Here is a 21,434-nt window from a genome sequence, read left to right as displayed (position 1 = left end):
TGAGCCACCCAGGTGCCCCACCTTTCATAGTTTTATTCTTTTATTTTAATTTTTTCCTTTTGTAGTTTCAATTGAGCATTTTATGGGATTCCATTTTATTTTCTTTTGTAGCATATCAGTTATATTACTTAAAAAAAAAACTTTTTTAGTGGCTGTCCTAGAGTTGCACAATATAATAATACAAGCCATTTTCAAATAGTGCAAGTAGAGCAAGTACCTTATAATAACATAAGTAATCCTAATTCCTCCCATATATTCCTTGTATCATTGCTCATTTCACTTATACAATAAGCATACTGAAAATATATATGTATATAAACACACATAATTAAGTACATTGTTGCTATGATTATTTTGAACAAATTATTGTTAGATCAGCTAAAAGTAAGAAAAATCAAAGCTTTTACTTTACCTTGATGTATTGCTTCCCTGATGGTCTTCCTTTCTTTATGGAAGTCTGAGTTTTTGACCTCTATTTTTTCCTTCTAAAGAACTTCTTTTAACATTTCTTGTAAGGCAGGTCCACTGGCAATTAATTCCCTCAATTTTTGTTAAATTGAGAAAATATTTACTTTTCTTTCACTTTCGGAGGCTAAGTTTTCAGGGTGCAGAATTCTAGGTTGGCATTTCTTTTCCCCTCTCAACACTAAATATTTCACTTCACTGTCTTCTCGTTTGCCTGGTTCTTGAGCAGAAGTTGGATGTAATTCTTACCTTTATTCCTCTAGAGTAAGGTGTTTTTATTCTCTGGCTTATTGTTCCTTTATCATTGCTTTTCTGAAGTTTGAATATATTATGCTTTAGTATAGTTTTGTGAGAGTCCTGGATGTGTGGTGTGGTCTCTGATATTAATTTAGGAAAATTCTCAATCATTATCACTTCAAATATTTCTTTTGTTTCTTTTCCTCTTCTTCTCATATTCCCATTACATGTATGTTAAAACTTTTGTAGCTACATCTCAGTTCCAGAACATTTTGTTCTAGTTTCTTTTTCTATCTTCTTTACCTTTTCTCTTCCATTTTGGAATTTTCTACTGTCTTATCCTAAGCTCTGAATTTTTCTCCTCAGCCATATCCCATATGCTGATGAGCCCATCAGAGGCATTCTTTATTTCTGCTACAGTGTTTTTTTTTTCCCCTAGCATTTAAAAAATTTTTCTTTTGAGAACTTACTTCTTCCTACTTAAGTTGTCAATTCACTCTTGCCTGATGTCTACTGTATCCATTAGAGCCCATACCATATTGATCAGAGTTTTCAGTTCTCTGGTTGATAATTCCAACAATCTTGCCATTGCTGTTTCATCAAATTGTGTTGCCTTTTTAGTATGCCTTGTAACTTTTTCTCAATAGCCAGACATGATGTACCAGGTAAAAGGAACCGTGGAACTTAGGCCTCTCGTACGCCACCATTTAGTAATGTGGTGGTGAGTGTTGGGGTGAGGAAGCATTCTGTAGTCCTATTATTTGGTTTCAGTCTTCTGGTGAGTCTGTGTCTCTGGACTGTGAACCTCACAAATGCTTCTCAGTCCACTTTTGCCCCGAGATGAGACAAAATTGCTAGAGTAGGTTGGACTTGGGTCTTTCCTTTCCCCCATGTGGAAGGTGAGAACCAGCTGAGGTTGGACATTTCCTTCCTCTAGGTTGGTTAGGCTGTGATAAAACACCAGTAGTTTAGACTCTGGTAGAATAGTTCCTCTGAGAGGGAAGCCTTTTTAATAACAGAATGCTCTGAGTATTTCAAAATGATTCCAATTCACTTCTTGCTACTGATAGTCGCTGTGAGAACCTGGTCAAACTCATGAGGTAAAATTCCTAAAAATGTGTGGTTCCCCATCCCCCTACCCCCTGGAGTTTTTATTTCTCAGAAACCCACACTGAGCCTTCAGCAATTGAACAATTACAGTCCAGGTTTTCCTGCCTTCCCACGAATTCCAGTGAAGGTTTCTGTGTGTGGCTTTCTGTTCTGGTAGATTGTAATCTTCTATACGGGCCTGTTGATTTCTCCAATGTTTGAAGGCAGTGCTTTGCCCTGTGACCCCACTTCCCTGATGGATCTAAGGAGGGATGTTGACTTTCCAGTTTGTTGAGCTTTTTACTTGTGGTCAGGGAGGAGTGGGGATGACTTTCAGGCTCCATGCTGGCCATTATAAAGCTTTAAGTATTTGAAAGCAAAATAATGATTTTATTGTTGTATCAGTATACTTTTGTGATCATCATTAAGGTATCATAATTCAACCACTCTATTATTGAACAGGAAGGTGCATCTACTCTTCCTTTATTTCTTAGTTATACTTCAGCTGAAATGATGATCTTCCCGCACTTGAAATTATTCTTCTTTGGATTATTTTCTTTTTATATCCAAGTTCACATCTATAAACCCCTAATCCCAAAATCGATTAAGAAAATGACTATAATATTCATGACTGATTGGATCTTTTGGTTGGGAAAGGAGGTTAGGGGAGGAGACACATGAGGATTAGTAGTCCTCTTTCAACACTTGCAAGTCTTTGCACTGCTTGAAATGGAAAATGTCTGAGTATCATAAGGAGTTGCCTGTTGAAACAAGTTAAGTGACACCCCATTCTCTCAACTGAATACTAAGGAGTCCTTGGGGCTCCTGGGCGGCTCAGTCAGTTAAGCCACTGCCTTCGGCTCAGGTCATGATCAGGTCCTGGGATTGAGTCGCATGTCAGACTCTCTGCTCAGCGGTGAGCCTGTTTCTCTCTCTCCTTCTGCTTGTCTCTCTGCCTAGTGTGTTCTGTCAAATGAATAAATAAAATCTTAAAAAAAAAAAGAAGAAGAAGAAGTAAGGAGTCCTGAAACTGAGAAAGTTTGTATGGAAATGCTGGTGATATGCATTTCTAAAATGCAAGTTCTTAATAATCACAAAAGGAAGGTCAATTAAATTCGGTTAATCCATGAGAAATTATATTCTACAATGTGCAACTTAATTAAATTTTCTGTTTCAATTGAATTAAATTTTTCTGTTTCAACTGAATTAAATTTCTCTCCATGCTAATTGTGTCAACTGTAACTTAGTGATAAAAAAAAGTACACGTTTCAGACACATAAATGTCACCAAAACTCTCAAAAGACAGCTTTTGCCTTATATTATCTTGTTATGTATAATGTTTTGTCTATCATAGAAATAAAATTGGCTTTTCAATTAAAAAACAAGAGTACACGTTTCTTCCCCTGAAACTGCTGGAACAGATGTTGGTCTGAGATGGCTCATGCACAGGTCCTCTGTACTTGTGTTTGCCTTTGGTTCCCTCTACCTTCCCTCTCGGTGCATTAACTTGTTCCTCTTCATTATTTCCTCTCTTCCTAATGCTCCCCAGTTCCCCAAAGAAAGCCTGATTGGATAAAAATAATTGACAATAGCATGAAACTATTTTCCTTTTAAAGGAGATCAAAACAGTGTACACAAAGGAATGGTTGGTATATAATCTCAGACAGGAAAAGTCTCATATCTATTTCAAATATGCTAACCACCAGTTAATTGTGTAAAATGGATAAACAAAATCAATTATTACGTTCATATTTATGTCATAGTCTATGCATGTCCCTTGTTGGGTATTGGATATTTTTGTATTTCTATATTTTATATTTGTGTTTATTGAGTTTCTCAGGATGCAGCCGAGTTACTTGAAAAGAGTTTGATCCTTTTGGGTCTTGCTTTTAAGATTTGTTGGGTAGAAATGGGGCAGTGCTCCATCAGTCCAGGGATAATTATTCTCATAATTCTTCTCTACTACTGAGGCAAGACTCTTGTGTAAACTCTGCCAAATTCCCATGAAATAGAAGGGTTTTCTAGTCCTGTTGGTAGGACTAAGCACTATTCGTGGCTCTGAGTGAGCACCACTCATTGTCCCCTCTAGCTGTCTGACATCGTCCCTCTAATCATCCTTTCTGCAACTCTGGGTCATTTCCAACATGAATGCCTCCATCAGTAAATGTTATGCTGAGTAGTTAAGAGGGACATTCCATGGATCTCGGAGGAACCTTCTGTGAAGTCTCTATAGCATTCTGTCCTGTGACTTCTAGCTTCATCTCTTCACATTAGGGAGTCATAGGGTTTGTCTGCATTCCCATTCTCTGCCCTGCAACTGGGAAATTCCCTTAAGACAGTAAGCTGGGACAATTATAAGAATCATCTTGCTTATATCCTGGCTCTTAGAAATCATTGACATTTTTTATCTGTTGTGTAGTGCCTTAAAAACTCTTGTTTCATATATTTTGCTTGGGGTTTTTGTTCTTATTTCAGGTAAAAGGGTAAATCTGCTTCCTGTTACTCTACCTTGGTCATAAGGCAAAGTTGACATACATCCATTTTATAAAAAATCGTACGTGTAGTTATAGAGAATATAGATTGGCTTGTGTCTATCCCTCATATCACTGTGTAACTTGTTTTTTCATTTAAAAAATTTTTAGCTTATTTTTGCTAACTTCTGTAAAATATTATCTTGCATGATTATATTATATATTTATTCATCCTCCTATTTGTTGCCATTTATGTTGTTTCTTTTTTTTTTAAAGATTTTATTTATTTATTCGACAGAGAGAGATCACAAGTAGGCAGAGAGGCAGGCAGAGAGAGAGAAGGAAGCAGGCTCCCTGCTGAGCAGAGAGCCCAATGTGGGACTCGATCCCAGGACCCTGAGATCATGATCTGAGCCGAAGGCAGCGGCTTAACCACACTGAGCCACCCAGGCGCCCCATTTATGTTGTTTCTAATATTTGCTGTTACAAACAATGCTGCAAACAACATTCTTATGCGTTCCTCCTTGTATCACATGTAATGGATATCTTAGGTCAATTTTAGCAAATTTAGCAATTTTAGGCCAACACTCTCCAAAGTGACCATTATCACTTTATATTCCCACACTGTAAGAAGACCTGTTTCTTTGCAATTTTGCCCATATTTGATATTGGCAAGCTTTTAACGTTTTGCCAGTCTGCTAGCTCACTAATACTTTAATTTGTATTTCTCTTATCTTTTTAAAAGATTTTATTTATTTATTTATTTATTTACTTACTTACTTATTTTTTTTAAGATTTTATTTATTTATTTGACAGAGATCACAAGTAGGCCAAGAGGCAGGCAGAGAGAGAGAGGAAGGGAACCAGGCTCCCCGCTGAGCAGAGAGCCCGATGTGGGGCTCAATTCCAGGACCCTGGGAACATGACCTGAGCCAAAGGCAGACGTTTTAACCCCACTGAGCCACCCAGGCGCCCCAGTATTTCTCTTATTTTTACAAAGTTGAGCACCTTATCATATTTTTATTGGTCATTTTGGTTTCTCCTAGGAATTTTCTACTTAGTTTTTATCTAACCTTATATTATTTTTTAACATACTTTAATTTGTTTAAATGAATGCTGAAAACTTTTGATCCTCGCCTTTTATTTTATATACATAAATATTATATACTATTCTATTTTATAATTAGAAATATAACTATTTTAGGGGCACCTGGGTGGCTCAGTGGGTTAAGCCTCTGCCTTTGGCCCAGGTCATGATCTCAGGTTCCTGGGATCCAGCCCTGCATTGGGTTCTCTGCTCAGCAGGGAGCCTGCTTCCCCCCCCCCCCTCTCTGCTTGCCTGTCTGCCTACTTGGGAACTCTCTCTCTCAGTGTCAAATAAATAAATATAATCTTTAAAAAATTTTTAGAAAAGGAGTATGTTTTATATTTAAATTTTATTTTATATTTTACTTAGTTATAAAATAGAATATTACATAGTTAATTTCTCTAAGTTTGCCCTTATTGTATAAATTTTTTAAAATTTTTTGTTTTGTTTTGTTTTGTTTTTCATTAACATGTAACGTATTATTTGTTTCAGGGGTACAGGTCTGTGAATCATTAGTCTTATATGATTCACATCACTCACCACAGCACATTCCCTACCCAGTATCCATAAGCCAACCACCCTATCTCTCCCCTCACAATTCCCCAGAAACCCCTCAGTTAATGGATGAAAGACCTCAGTGTGAGACAGGAATCCATCAAAATCCTTGAGAGAAAACAGGCAGCAACCTCTTCAACCCCAGCCATAGAAACTTTTTCCTAGAAACATCCCCATTTTATAATTTTTAATTGTTTTCTGCTGCAGAATTTGAATTTATATTCAGTTAGACTTTATGTCTGCTTATTTTTTGGCCTTAAGAAAGCCTTTCTGGGGCACCAGGTGGCTCAGTCAGTTAAGCAACTGACTCTTGCTTTGGTCTCAGGGTCAAGAGATCCAGCCCCACGTTGGGCTCAACACTCAGTACAGAGTCTGGTTAAGACTCTCTCTCCCTCTCCCCACCCACCCTTCTTTCTCTCTCTCTCAAATAAATAAATAATTTTTTTTTTAAAAAGAAAGCCTTTCCTGCTCCTGAAGTTATTAAAACATTCTCTCCTTCTTAGTAATTTTAGTCTTTCTTAGTAATTTTAAAATTAAATGCTTACAGTTAGATATTTAATCTGTTTCAAACTTACTTTTGTGTATAAGGTGAGGTAGGGATATAAATTGCATTGTTCATCTCAATCCAAATATTCCAATACTATTTTTGGACTATCCATCTTCCCACCACTTTTTTTTTAAAAGATTTATTTATTTGAGAGAGAGAGAGCATGCACCTGCATGCATGTGAGTGGGACAAGGAGCAGAAAGAGAGAAACCCAGGCAGAATCCTTGCTGAGCACACTGCCTGAGGTGGGGCTTACCACACAGACCCATGAGGTCATGACCTGAGGAGAAACCAAGAGTTGGTCCCTTAACCAGCTGAACCACCCAGGTGCCCCTCACCATTTAAATATCTGTCATACAGCAAATTCCCAAAAGTTACAAGAGTCTGTGCTTGAAATTTTTTCTGCTCCCATTAATCTTTTTTTTTTTTACACCAACTGTTTTAATTACTGTAGCTTTATAATATCTTGCTATCTTGTAGGGCAAATCCCCCCTTTTTGTTATTCTTCCTCAAAATTCTTTTATTCACCCTCTCATATACATTTGCAAACAGTTTCATGTTGTAAGAAAATCTTATTAGCTTGATTGTGTTTTATTAACTTGATAGATTCATTAGGGAATCATGAGTGTCTTTATAATATTGAAGCCTCCTTTTTTTATTGAAAGATTTTTATTTATTTGTTTGAGAGAGAGAGAGCATGAGCTGGGGGTTGGGGGTAAGAGGGAGAGGGAGAAGAAGACTGAGCCAGGTGCCTGCTCCCGGGGTAGATCCCAGGGCACTGGGATCATGACCTGAGCCAAAGGCAGATGCTTAATATACTGAGCCACCCCGGGGCCCCAGTATTGATGCTTCTTGCCTATTAACCTGGTATAGCTTTCTCTTTAGTCAGATTTCCTTCTTATGGCTTTCAGGAAAGCTCTGTAGTTCATGCAATTTTTGTTTTAAGATTTACTTATTATTTTAAAGGCAGAGGCAGAGGGAGAAAGAGTCCCAAGCAGACTCCATGCTGAGCACAGAGCCCTTTGTGGGGGTCAATCTCACGACCCCAAGATCACGACTGGTGCCAAAAACCAAGAGTCAGGCGCTTACCAACTGCACCACCCAGGCATCTCAGTTCTTGCAATTTTTAAACAATGTTATTGAATTTATCTCCAGTAAATGTATAGCTTTATTTGCTACTGTATAAATTTTTAAAATAAATCTTATTTATTTAATGGAGAGAGAAATCAAAAATAGGCAGAGAAAGAGGGAGAGGGAGAAGCAGGCTCCCCGCTGAGCAGAGAGCCTGATGCAGGGCTCAATCCCAGGACCCTGAGACCATGACCCTGAGACCATGACCTGAGTGGAAGACAGAGGCCTAACCCACTGAGCCACCCAGGAGCCCCTTTGTTTGCTACTGTAAATGGGATTGTTTCCCCTCCCCCCTTGGTTATTGCTGGTCTATAAGAAAGCTGTTGGGGTTCCATTTGTTGAGCTTTCTCTCTCCTTCAAAATGAACGCGGTTATGTTCTAATAGTTTCTCGGTTGACTCACTTGGATCTAAGCCTAACTTATTGTCTAAGCTCAGAATAAATTCTAAACAACAAGTTGTTAAAATAACTTATTTAATGATGGATGACCTTGTAGATATCCAAGTCAGCAACCTGAGCCTGTGTTCCACATTCTGAGGGTACACAACGCAGGAAAGTAAACTGTGGGGTGCTTACCATACAAGCTTTAGCTTGTCACTGATAACACCGGGTTTTCTTCTCTATTCTCTTCTAACAGCAGAAACAACAAAATCTCCTCTGGCTGACTTTAGATAGTTGGGGTTCAGGTTTTAATATAGCAAGTCCAGGGGCACCTGGGTGGCTCAGTGGGTCTCTGCCTTCGACTCAGGTCATGATCCCAGGGTTCTGGGATCAAGCCCTGCATCGGAGCCTCTCTGCTCAGGGGGGATCCTGCTCTCCCTCTCTCTCTGCCTGCCTCTCTGCATACTTGTGATCTCTGTCTATCAAATAAATAAATAATATATATATATATATATATATATATATATATATATATATATCCCTCTGAACAGATTTTTCTCTCAAAGTCCGGGGCAAGAAATCAATTGTTTCATATGTATTCACTAAAAAAGCAGATGGAAGATGCTGAGCACTGTGGCCCATGAGATCAAGGTACCAGCACACTCTTGTGAGTGGTGAGTTCCCAAGGCTGGAGGAAAATTCTAGAATAAAGTGCTCATTAGAGAGCCACACCTTTTCTCCTGTTTCCTTACCTCTCTGCACTGCCCTCTTGTATCCACAGCATTGGAAATGCTTTGAGCAACACACCACACTGAATCACCACAAATTATGTGATTCTCTTGGTGGAAAACCAAACACTGTGTAAAAACTGTGTTTTTCTAGTTCATGCTTCTGGATGGAAAATAATTCAAAATAAGCTGATAGGAGTAGCCAAGGGAGATTTAATCTTCTGTTTGGAAAAGGGCTTCTATATAAGTGAGTAGAGGAACCTTTAAGAATTATTCATGTTTAGGGGCACCTGGGTGGCTCAGCGGGTTAAGCCTCTGCCTTTAGCTCAGGTCATGATCTCAGGGTCCTGGGATCAAGCCCCACATCAGGTTCTCTGCTCAGCGGGGAACCTGCTTCCCCCTCCCTCTTTCTGCCTGTCTCTGCCTACTTGTGATCTCTGTCAAATAAATAAATATTTTATTAAAAAATAATTATTCATGTTTACATATATGCACCAGAATGCTATGTCCCTTGTCAAATAGGGTTCAAATCAACAAAAATGATAATATTTTACTTAATAAGTTTTTTAATTCCTCTGTTAACATTTTGGAATACATCATTTTAATGCACATCTGCAAATTTGTAATCACTTCATGTGAGACAAGGAATGCTTAAAAAGGCAACCAGGGACACCGGGGTGGCTCAGTGGGTTAAGCCTCTGCCTTTGGCTCAGGTCAGGTCATGATCTCAGGGTCCTGGGATCTAGCCCTGCATCAGTCTCTCTGCTCAGCTGGGTGCCTGCTTCTCTCTCTCTCTTTCTGCCTGCCTCTCTGCCTGCTTGTGATCTCTCTCTGTGTCATATAAATAAATACAAACTTAAAAAAAAGGGCAACCAAAAAACAGTTACAGTTTTGGACAGGAGTTTCCCTCACGTTTGGATAAGGATGCAAATTCAACTTCATAATAATTTCCGTGCATCATAAAGATTAAAAGCACTCATGGATTGCGTTCTCTCCTCCCTTCACCATATCCTACACACAGCTGACCGACTAATCCTCCAAAAACACCAATTTTCATGTGCTGCTTTTCAAAACTAGCTTCCTGGCTTCCTGTTGCCTGAAAAAAAATAGTCTCAAATGCTTTTGTCTGGCATTCAGGGCTCTCTAGGATGGGCACTCTGGCCAACACATCACTCTGCTCATTTGTTCCACCATACACAAGTGGATCTCGGGCTAGTTATTCAGAGACCCACCTCCTCACCGACCCAGCAAAGGTCTCGTGCATCGACTAAACTCACGGCTCACTCAGTGATGTTCTCAAAGGCCATTAGTGGGTGATATGCCAACTGCTAGAGTGAAGTTGCCGCCGCCTAACTGCATGGACTGAAAGCAGGAATGTTGATTCTCCAGGAGAAAACTGGGGCAGACGCCAAAACCACCCAGGTCCCCTATGACTGCTTTTACACACTCTGGACAAAATTTAAGGAGACAAGTGAACGTATTAACTCCCACTTAGGCTGTAGAAGGCAAGTGCAACGGGAGGAAGACGTTGTCTTGTTCTGGAAGAAACCACTTAGCTCCAGCTACTTTTATAAATAGTTCAGGCCCTGTCCAGGAGCCCACTTAGCTGGGTTCATTTGTATACAATGTCTATACCCTCAGGAACATTTTTAAAAAAAGATTTTATTTATTTATTTGACAGAGAGAGATCACAGTAGACAGAGAGGCAGGCAGAGAGAGATAGAGGGAAGCAGGCTCCCTTCTGAGCAGAGAGCCCGATGTGGGACTCGATCCCAGGACCCTGAGATCATGACCCGAGCTGAAGGCAGCGGCTTAACCCACTGAGCCACCCAGGCGCCTCTACCCTCAGGAATATTAACATTTTATCTCAGATTGCATTAATTTAAATAAAACTTAACAAAAATAGTGTGAAATGAACAAAAAAAATACCATATTCTGTGATGAATCAAATGAAATACATTTTCAGTTGCTGTTTTCCCCCATTTAAAGATAAAATTTCTGATAACTGTCATTATTTGTGAAAAGACACAAGACCAGCAGTTTGTGTGTGTATTTGTGTTTTGGTTTTTTGGGTTTTGGTTTTTTTTCTTCTCCTCCTTAAGCATATAGCCATATTGTCACTAATAAAGATCTCAAATTTTCCCGGACGCTTTCATGGCAAATTGTCAGTCTGAGGGTAGTCACCACCCAGCCAAATGGCGTTATACATCATCAGTGCCTTTCTTCCACACACATTCTCTTCCTGGTTTAAACATTAGTTACCCCTGGTTCTACACTGACACAGTATTTGCATCTCTCTCCTGTCCATAACTCCTGAAAGTTGGGGGCCTCTCACTTTGTTTTCCCCAGAGCATGACATTTTTATTTGGTGCATGGGGGGCAATGGGCAGTTCAAGACGTATGTTAATACTATCACTCAATGTATTGATCCATGCTATGCACCAACAGTGTAGTAAATATTGTTCATTTCTTGTAACAAAGGCAGTAGGAACTTCTCCCAAGGGACGGAATTTCCAAGGACAGAATGAAGGCAGGAAGGGAGCTGGTATATTTGTACCTACTTTGTGAGAGACACTGGTTTAGGTATTTTTATGTATACATTATACCACTGAACTGTCACAATCCTGCAAATTCTTACATGCTTGGGTTTATATGTATCAAGTTTAGTAAGCCACCCAAATTCACAGTGACAGGCCCGTGAGTCAAATCCAGCCATGCTTGACTCCATGATTGTCAAGTCCACTAGCCCCATATATCATGAGTGTGAGATTCATGACTGTGTAGGTGCTATCAGGAAATGTCAAAAATGCCCCTTTCAGGGACACATGGATGGCTCAGTTGGTTAATTGTCTACCTCCAGCTCAGGTCATAATCCCAGCATCCTGGGATCGAGTCCCCCATCAGGCTTCTTGCTTACCAGGAGCCTGCTTCCCACTCTGCCGGCCTCTCTCTCTCTGCTTGTGCTATCTCTCTGACAAATGAATAAATAAAATCTTTTGTAAAAATCTTGTTAAAAAGGCCCATTTTAAAGAATGTTTTAAAACATTGTTTGGACAGCAATAGAAGCGAAAGCAGAATGACATAATGTAACAACAGATATTTTATATGGGAGCCCTTTGGGTACTCTGGTGGATGAATATTTTAAAATTGGTTTTTCGTGGACATGGGGAGTTAGAGAGGAGAAGGGAGGTGGGGGAAATTGGAAGGGGAGCTGAACCATGAGAGACTATGGACTCTGAAAAACAATCTGAGGGTTTTGAAGGGGCGGGGGGTTGGGAGGTTGGGGTACCAGGTGGTGAGTATTATAGAGGCACTGCTTGCATGGAGCACTGGGTGTGATGCAAAAAGAATGAATACTGTTATGCTGAAAATAAATAAAAAATAAATTTAAAAAATTAGTTTTTCGTAAACTGCAAAAAAGAAAAGCGCTCCCATTTATAGCATACACTTTATGGTTCACAAAGCACGTGGCAACCATAAAAATCATGATGGGTTACCGTTACAATTCATAGAAAAGGAGGTACAGGGAAATTGAATGAAAGGGAATAACAAAGTAGGTTCATAAGTCAATCTTCCTTGTAAAAAAATTAACCTGAAAGTGCATTTCTGCCACCTCTCTCCTGTTTGATATGATAAAGAATGATCACGATACATGAATTATAGTTCGGGGTTTTGAAAAGTATAATAGCTTTATACCAACACTTGAGTATTTATTTATTTATTTATTTATTTATTTATTGCTAACAAGATAGCTCGATTTGGTATGCGGTTCTTGACAACCAACCTCAGAAATAATTCCATCTTCATGAGAAGTCAGAAAGAACCACAAACCAAACCTCAAAATAGATTCAAAGAGAAAATACTCTTTAAAAAATTTCTCTTCCTGGGGCACCCGAGTGGCTCAGTGAGTTAAAGCCTCTGTGTTTGGCTCAGGTCATGATCCTAGGGTCCTGGGATTGAGCCCCATGTCAGGCTCTCTGCTCAGCGGGGAGCCTGCTTCTGAAAGACCCTTGATCCGCACCCAAGAAGCACACACCAAGCCTCCACTGGATGCAAGTTGCAAGAGGTTTATTGGTTACACAGGCGCCTGCGGACTCATCAGCCTTTGTGGACTGAGCGTGCAGGGCTAGGTTGGTGAACAGATTATATAGGGCAAGGGTTGGGGGGTGGCGGGAAGCGGTGGCGGGAAGCGGTCTTACAGAAGCAGATGCATGGTTACAGGAATCTGATTGGTAAATTTAAATCAAGCGTTGTCAGGCACTGTGTTTAAGGCAAAGACACAACAGTTTGTTCTGGTGGGCCTTGGCTCAGCACTCTGGAAAGTCCCAGGTACACTCTATTCCTCATTTGTCTTTTCTTTTGACAGACCGGGTGATCACAGACAAGAGACATCCTGGTATGTGTTGCCATCCAGCTATGGGAACAATCAAGCCTTCAGCAAGGGGAGAAGGGGTGCTGTGGGGACATCAGGTTACTTAAACAAGCCTTTAGCAAGGGGAGAGGGGTCTTTCACACTTCCACCTTTCTCTCTGCCTGCTCTCTGCCTACTTGTGATCTCTGTCTGTCAAATAAATAAATAAAATCTTTAAAAAAAAATTTTCCCTTCCTATCAGAAGCAGACCAAACCACTAACAAATTCCCCAGAAAGCTTCATCTAAAAGGTTGTACTTTCTGCAGATACCTAGCAGGACCTTCTTCTCTGGGCCTGGTATTTCTTCAATGGCCTATTCCAGAGAATAAGACACTAAACTACTGAGAGCCATGGGCCTCAGAACCACGAAAGAGATGATGAGGGGCACAAAGCACGCCTCTGGTCACCAAGAGGGTATGTAAACGTTTGCTGCTTTTCTGCATTTTTCAAAGCTGAGTTTTTAGCTGGAGGCCGCTCCTTTATCATAAATTGCTGATACTGTATAGTAAAAGTTATTATATGATCTTTTACAAACCATTTCCTATCTTTGCATTCTCATGTGCCAAGACGGACACGGATTATTTAAAACCCTGAAGAGAGTGCTATTGCATTTAAATTGCCTGTAACCTTCGTGTAATAGATTTATGATTAACGATAGATTTAGTTAAAACATAACTGCTGCTGCCCCTCGGAACAATTTGTTACTTAAACTGTAACCCCTGGAGGATTTTACTAGTTGCCAAGCACATTTAGATATGGCCTTAAGAAACACTGATACTGACAACAGGTCTTTGGGGAGAAGGACGATGTACGACCGTAAAGCTGGGCAGCTGGGGATGCCCGGCTCGCTCAGGGCGGAATGCCACCTGCTTCAGGGAAGCTGAGCACCCAGGAACGCCCGGTCAGCTCAGGGTGGAACAAAAACCGCCTGCTTCCCCTTTTCGTGATCGCTCCTTTCTCTTCCCAGAAGTGCTCCTTGTTAGTTAGATGAGTCCTTTGAATGTGCTTGGTTAACTATAAACATTGCACTCCGCCTTGCTGACCTGCAAGACCTGACTAACGTGTGACCTTCATCAATCCTTCTGTTGGCTATTTTCTATGTAATAAAAGTGAGACTGTGGAGTTGCTCAAGGCAGCAGTCCTTTTCGACTGTTGTCCCCTGCTCCCAGTATTTTGGAGCTGACTTGTTTGTGCCTAATTCTTCTCTCGTGGCGGTCGCCGACTGGAAGCAGCATATAACTATTTTAAATATTTATTTTCAGTAAACGATTTCAACGTAGGCTCATTTAAGTAACTTGGTGCATAATCCCTTTTGTATTAAACCGTAGTGCAAGGACCAATGCTGCATTTCTGAGAGAACCCCAAGCTATTTTTCTAGAATGGCCGTAGGCATATATATCAGGCGTCCTCTTTTCACTCCCTTTGTGGAGCACCTACCCTGGAGGTCATGACCAAAAAACAAACAAAAAACCCAAACATCCAGGTCGAAGTTATTCGCGCATGCCATCACGCAACGGCAGACCCTGCCTGGAGATGAGGAGACTGCTCAAACAGATTGCGGGCAGGCATCTTAGCCCAGGCCTGTGCTGGGGAAGCTGGTTCCCGGCTTTGCTCACAATCAGGAAGCCAGCGAAGTGACCCGAGAGTGCAGCCAGGGTTTGGGGCTGATGATCTTTTCGCAGCCAGGTCGCCCGCGGACACCCGCTCGGGGAGCAAGGCTAGGAGGCCGCCCAGCACCAGCGCTGGTGACGCTCAGCCCCCAGGGGCTTCGCCCCGCGCCCCAGTCCAGGCCTGCGCCTCAGGAGGGTGGGGGGGCGGCCCGGAGAAGGGGCTTTGCTAATTGCCAAAGCGGGAAGTGAGCTCAGGGAGGACGAGGCGGAGAGTCTGGGAGGAGTTGGAGGGGCTGGCTGAGGAGGGGCGCTGCAGCGCCGGGGTGCTGTGCTGCGGCCCAGGCGGGACTGCAGGACCCACCCGACGCCGCCCATGCGCTCCCGCGCTCCAGCCCAGCCCCCGAGGCCACGATGTCCCGCTGCCCCTCACCGCCCCATGGCTTCTCCAGACGACCCTCTGCACGCAGGTAAAGTGACACTGTGCCGCGCCCTCACCTGGAGCAGAAAGAGCGGGCCGCGAGATCACGGGGGTGGGGACCCAGCCTCCCGCGAACCCCGGGGCACCGGGACCACCCCCGACGCGGCGCCGCACCCGGGTCCGCACGGGGTCTGACCGGGCACAGCGACGCTCGAGGTGCCCCCCGCCAGCGGGCGCGCTAGCCCCCATCGTTCAGCACCCCCACGCGCGCCTTCCCGAGGAACCCCTTCCCTGGTCCCGCGCCGTGGCCCCGCTGCTTTTGTTCTGGACTTGGGATCCCAGGTGGAAACTAGTCCCTCAGACCTCCCTGGCAGCAAGGAGCACAGGGAGGGATTCTCGGTTTTTCCGCCCTGGCTCTTCCTCTCTCCCCACTCACATGCCCTTCTCGCGTCCCTTTCCTCTCCTCATTGTCACTTTTATTATGGTTTTGTTCTGCATGTTGACCCACAGAGCTATTTCATGAATGAATATACAGGAAACTGAGTCGGAGCCCACCTGTGAAAGCCCACCTGTAGAGCTGGTTCTAGCCTCAGTTCAGAATACTGCGTGTACCTGAGGACCCAGTCCAGATGTTTCTTTCATCTCTGACTTGAATTTGAAATCCTCCTCAGACTTCAGCTTCCAGGATTTCTCCCGGCCTTGCTCTCCCACTGCCTTGGTGGGGATCCGCCATGAGTGTTGAACACAGGAATGAATGAATGATATATACCCCCCCCCATCGCTGGGGCTTTTTCTTGTTTTGCTGAGGTTGGAAAGGCTTGGGAGAGACCCCCTGTATGCAGATACAGAGCTGCATGCAATTGCTTAGATAAACGTGCTCCCCACTTAATTGCTTGGGCATTGAACATTTCGCCCTTAACCTGTGGCTTGAGCAGTTAGGAGGAGATAATCTGGAGGTGAATCAGAAGATGGCTGAATCCACATGGTGGTGGGCTGGGTTTGGGAGATTTTCCTGGAGATTCAAAAGAAAGATCTAAATTCTTCCGGTGGGGAGTGGTAAACATTTTATCAATGGGAGATGGAAAATAAATTGTCTGGGTAACCTTTCCGTCCCCCTCAAAACCCATTATTTGAAAAAACAAAAAGGGAAGTGAAGGGAGAAATCCTCCCACTCCCATCCCCACTCACCTCCATAGCCACCTCCTCTTCCAAGAACCTAACAGACAAGGTGCCAAGAAGTGTTAGGTACCAGCAGTGGTCTCAGATCTCATTCAAGGATCATGGTGAAAGGCATTCAAAGAGATTGTGTGGGCAAAGGCATCCAATTAAGGGGGACAAGTTTAAGGTTTGCCTGGTCCCCTAAAAATTAATGGCACTAGAGAAGATGAGCTTTGGGAACTATAGCTTAATGGATACAACGTGTAAAAAGCTTCAGTGAGTCATGGTGGGAAGAGGCCATGAGGGCAGCAAATACAGTCTTAGATTATGTTATTAATAGCACTACAGGCTCTAGATTTCCTGTGGTGGTGTTCTTGGCAAGATCAGCCCAGCCAAAGTGGATACTCACAACCTGGAACAGAAGGTATTGGAGATCCCAGCACGTGAGGTATGATGAGAGGGTAAAATGATAGGAGGTGTCCTTTGGAAGGACTGTCTCCTTGACTTTAAAAGGGAGAACCCAAATCTGTAGGTGAAATCTCTTTGGCTACAAAGAGGGCCCAGGGCTCCTAAGGTCAATGTCTTCCTCGTCACTTGCAAAGATGTCGAAGAACATATTCAGACATTTCAAAGATGTCCTCATGTCCATCCGTTCCCACTCTGGAATTCTATCAATAAGGTGAGAGTTCCTCTAGTTGAAAAAAAGATCTAAAAAGACTTCCCTTTCTCATGTAATTTCTGTAACCTCCAGGACACACCCACCTCCCCCTTCCAGCGCTGTAATGAAGCTACAGCTGGTGCCAATTTGTGGAGCTCCTTAAAGGCTATTCTCCCTTCTATACCCCCGGACCAAGTTCCCATGCTCCCTCACCTGATTTCCTGCACTCACCTCCCACCTGGTGTGTTCACACCTGCACGTGCCTTTTACCAACCCCTTTGCCAAAAGGCAGCCAGAGTGACCTTTCAAAGACCTATCAGTTCCTGGCATTTGTCTCCATAGAAATCTGCACTGATCTTCTAACAAATGCTCAGTCCTCCAAAGGCATCCATAATCCTCCCATCCGTCTCTTCCTACCCCTCCAATTGACTGATGATGCCTGTTCTGCCCCGTCTCTCTGCCCTTCAACCACGCTGCCTCTCTCTTCCTGTGGAGACCCCTCATGGCGCCTGCCTCCAAGCACAGGTGATTCCCATTGATGGGAAGACCCTCTTCCTCTCCCCCGTCTCCCCACTTCAGTTACTCCCACTTATTCGTGAGCTCACAAGCACCATGGTACACACTCTCCATGCAGCCTGCTCTCTCTTTCCTAGCACTGGCCTCCGTTTCTAGCTGTGGTTGTGTCAAGGATGTCCCTCCCCAGCCAGCCTCCAAGCTCTCCGTCCGTTTAGCTCCAACACCTGACACAGTGCCTGACACGTAGTAAGCCCTGCCTAGCTTCTAAGAGCCTCACTGAGGGACTGAAAGCGTTTTAAAAAAATCACCACGTAGGCTCCAAACTGTAGGCAGAAAAAGCTTTGCCTGGATTGACATTTTAGAGACGTATTCATCAAGTTAGATGTTTTCACTGACTTTACCTTGTAAAATTAAAAAAAAAAAAAAAGGACCTCTGTATCGCTTCGCATCTAACAAAGTCACATGTATACTATTAGACCACGTTATGAGCTTAATGGAAGGAGACAAGATTTTTTCGCTAAGAAAATGTATAAGACTGTTGAGGTCACATGGGAGGAAATAGTCCGTTTGTTGGAGCATTGCTATCTTACTCTATCACAGCCACTAATAAAAATCTGACACAGGGTGAGTCAGAATTGTCTGTTGGAGATGAGTTAGATCTGGCTCATGTTTGTACAGACATGAAAGCCAGGAACGAAGAAGGAGGCTTTGAAAGCCTGGGTTGAGGAGGCGGTGTGGTTCACTGTGATGAGCTAAGTGCCCAAGGCCACTGCCAGACATGCGGGCCTGTGTCCTTCCTTTGTTCTGGGGTCCCTCTTGCACCATGTGGTGAGGCTGGTGGCTGGGAGCAGCTCAGGACAGGACCCGGTGGCATCTTACCTCTCCCACCCTCCTGTGGGCTCCAGTGGGCTCCAGTGGGTCCCAGGGGATAGCCTGCCTTCCTTGCAAAGCCCAGTAGCACTGGGAGCAGAAACTGGGACCAAAGAGTGAGCACCCTGTTTGACAAGCCGGACCAGCCACCTCTTCTTCAGATGCAGGGGGAGCCCTGGCGTGCTGACTCCTCCTTTCTCCCTTTCCCCTTTCCTCTCTTCCTCCCCCTTCCCTTCCCCTCTCTCCTTCCCTGGTGGTGCCCTTTCCCAATGCCCACTTCATCCCTTTTCCTTTCTTACATGCCTGTCTTCTAGATTTTCTTCTCTTTCCTCCCAATTACTTCCCTTCATCTGAATCTCCTCTTTGGTCCCTTTGTCCCCGCTCTCTGCTCCTCCTCCCCTTCCCTGGCCCCTGTTCAGCTCCATCCCGACTGCAGGCAGAGCTGGACTAACAGGCTCACTCGCTAACTCAGCCACCCTCCAGAGAAGTCACTCTTCGGTGGCCACCTTCCTGACCCCCTGGTCCTTTCTCCACTTGTTCAGCTATTGCTCTGAAGTCTGAGGAGGACAGAGCGGGGCTGCCGCAGAATCAGGCCAGAGGAGAAACCAAACCATGTGTCCACACTGTCCCCCAGCTCGGCTGCTCTGAGAGCTTTCAGAGTCCTCAACAGGGTTAGGATTTATGGGCTTCTACAGAACCAGGAGTGAAAACAGCCATAGGTCAAAAGAAAAGCTATGGCCCCCACACAAAATAATAAATCACAAATGAAAACTAAGTTAACTCTGAAGTCCCAAATTTGAAGAATTGCCTTGAATCTGTCACTAGAAAGCACCCAAGGCCTCACTCTCTGGGTTCTGGGTGGCCCTGGGAATGGCAGGAGGCTCTGACCCCCTTTCCTCTTCATTCACTCCCAAAGAACGTCCTCTGAGGTGGTCTTCAAACTTCCTCTGAGAAACTGTCTCTGGGAGCTGTAGGCCCGCGGCTGCTGGCACTAATGAGGGTGATGTCAGGACCTGATGGGCAGCTTTACCAGGAGATTGTGGCTTCTGGATGCAGTCCTCAGGTCCCATGGTCTGGGTGAGATCTGGGTCTTTGAGTGGAGGAGGACAGATGAGATTTCAGATTTTGAGTTGATTCTGGAATGATTAGTGCTTTGGGGGGCATTGGGTGAAGGCATTTTGCACACGGGAAGGACATGAATTTGGGGGGCCAGAGAGTGGACTGTTAAGAGCTGACCTGCATTTCCCCCAGAAACCTTGCTGCTGTCCTTATCTCTGGTACCACAGAACGTGACCTTATTTGGAACTAGAGTCCTTACAGATGCAATCACATTACAATGAGGTCTTTAGAGTGGGCCCTAATCTCCTGTAACTGACCTCCTTATGTAAAGGGAAAATCTGGACAGAGAGATGCCCCTACTGTCAGTGGTGGGCAGTGCATGAACTTCTAGAACCCTGACAGTAGTGGAAAACAGACTCAGGCTGGGCACTAGGTAAATGGGAGCTCTAGCGGTATTTCAGATGAAGATCTGTGGACCTCGGCTTCCCATGTCATAGTGACTTTAGCCTGAAGATGCTCTTTTGACCCTGCGACCCCCGCTTTTCACCATTCACTGACTTTTAATGCTGGAAGGACACATGGAGTCTCTCTTTTCACCCATGAATATTACAGATTAGGAATCAAGAAGGATTGGTAGGTAACTATCAAATGGTTTTTGTAAATAGGTAACTTCAAAACAATGAAAATCCTTGAACAGCAATATCCCAAGGATAACACCATCAGCCGAGAAACACATGAACAGAGACCTAAAATCCTCAGTGATCACAAAAGAGCCAAGGAAAACACAATGTGTTAGTGTAACGCAGAGGAGAAGTACCCCAAAGAGTGTTGCTTATTCCAACGGATTGAATCCTGAAAAACGGATGTAATCATGGAGTGGGGCACCTGGATGGCTGCTTTCTGCTGGGGTCCTGAGTCCAGGGACTGGGGTCAAGCCCTGCCTGGGGCTCTCTTCTCAGCAGGAAGCCTGCTTCTCCCTCTCCCAATTCCACTGCTTGTACTCCCTCTCCAGTTGTCTCCCTCTCTCACTGTCTCTTTCTGTCCAATTTGTCAATCAACCAACTAATTCCTTCTATTCAAGAAGCAAAAATCAAATGTTGATGCATGGAGTCCTAATGTACAAGATTATGGAGGATTGTTTGATGATTTTTTTAAAGATTTTCTTTCTTCCCTTGTCAGACAGAGTGGAGAAGGAGGGAGAGAGACAGGCAGAGAGAGAGAAGGGCAAACAGGCTCCCTGCTAAGGAAAGAGGCAGATGCAGGGCAGGGTCCGCTGGCTGGTGCCTGGCCAAGTGAAGTGTGAAGCCCTGCAGCAGCTCCAACAGTCTCTTTGGGATCTCCCTGCAGGTCTTGCCTGCCCCTCCACCGCCAGGGGCGCCTGATTGATTCACGGAGTAGGGCACTTGGGTGGCTTCATTGTGAAGCATCTGCTTTCTTCAGGGGTCCTGATGCCAGGGTCTTGGGATCAAGTCCTGCCTGGGGCTCTGTGTTCAGCAGGAAGCCTGCTTCTCCCTCTCCCACTTCCCCTGCTTGTCCTCACGGCCTCTCTCTTTCTGTCAAATCCATCAATCAATCAACCAATTCCTTCCATTCAATAAGGAAAAATAACATGTTGACCCATGGGGTCCCAAGGAACAATAAGAATATTGAGGGTTGTTTTAATAACTTTTATTTCTTAAGATTTTATTTCTTCCTTTTACAGTCAGGCAGAGAGGGTGGCAGAGAGACAGGGGAAAAGAGGCTCTCTGCTAAGCAAAGAGGCAGAGGCAGGGCTAGGTGGGCAGGCTGGTGGCTGGCTACGCCAACTTGAAGACCTGCAGCAGCTCCTACAGTCCCATGGAGATCTCCCTGCACATCCTGCCTGCCCCTCCCCCGGGCGGGCACCTGGGGGCAACCCTCGACTCCTCCCTGGACCGGTCTGCGGCCCAGACCCCCCCCCCAAAGCGAGTGCGCTCAGAGGGCGCTGGAGGCGCTACTGGCTGCTAGCACCAGGGCTCCAGGACTCAGCTGCACCCTGTAGCGTTGGCTGCTGGTGGCAGCTGAG

The sequence above is a fragment of the Mustela putorius genome, unplaced genomic scaffold (assembly GCF_011764305.1).
Source record: "Mustela putorius furo isolate JIRA1106 unplaced genomic scaffold, ASM1176430v1.1 tig00000876_pilon_pilon_pilon, whole genome shotgun sequence".
Taxonomy (NCBI): Eukaryota; Metazoa; Chordata; class Mammalia; order Carnivora; family Mustelidae; genus Mustela; species Mustela putorius.
The sequence above is the reverse complement of the archived record's forward strand: the minus strand, read 5'-3'. Positions refer to the sequence as shown.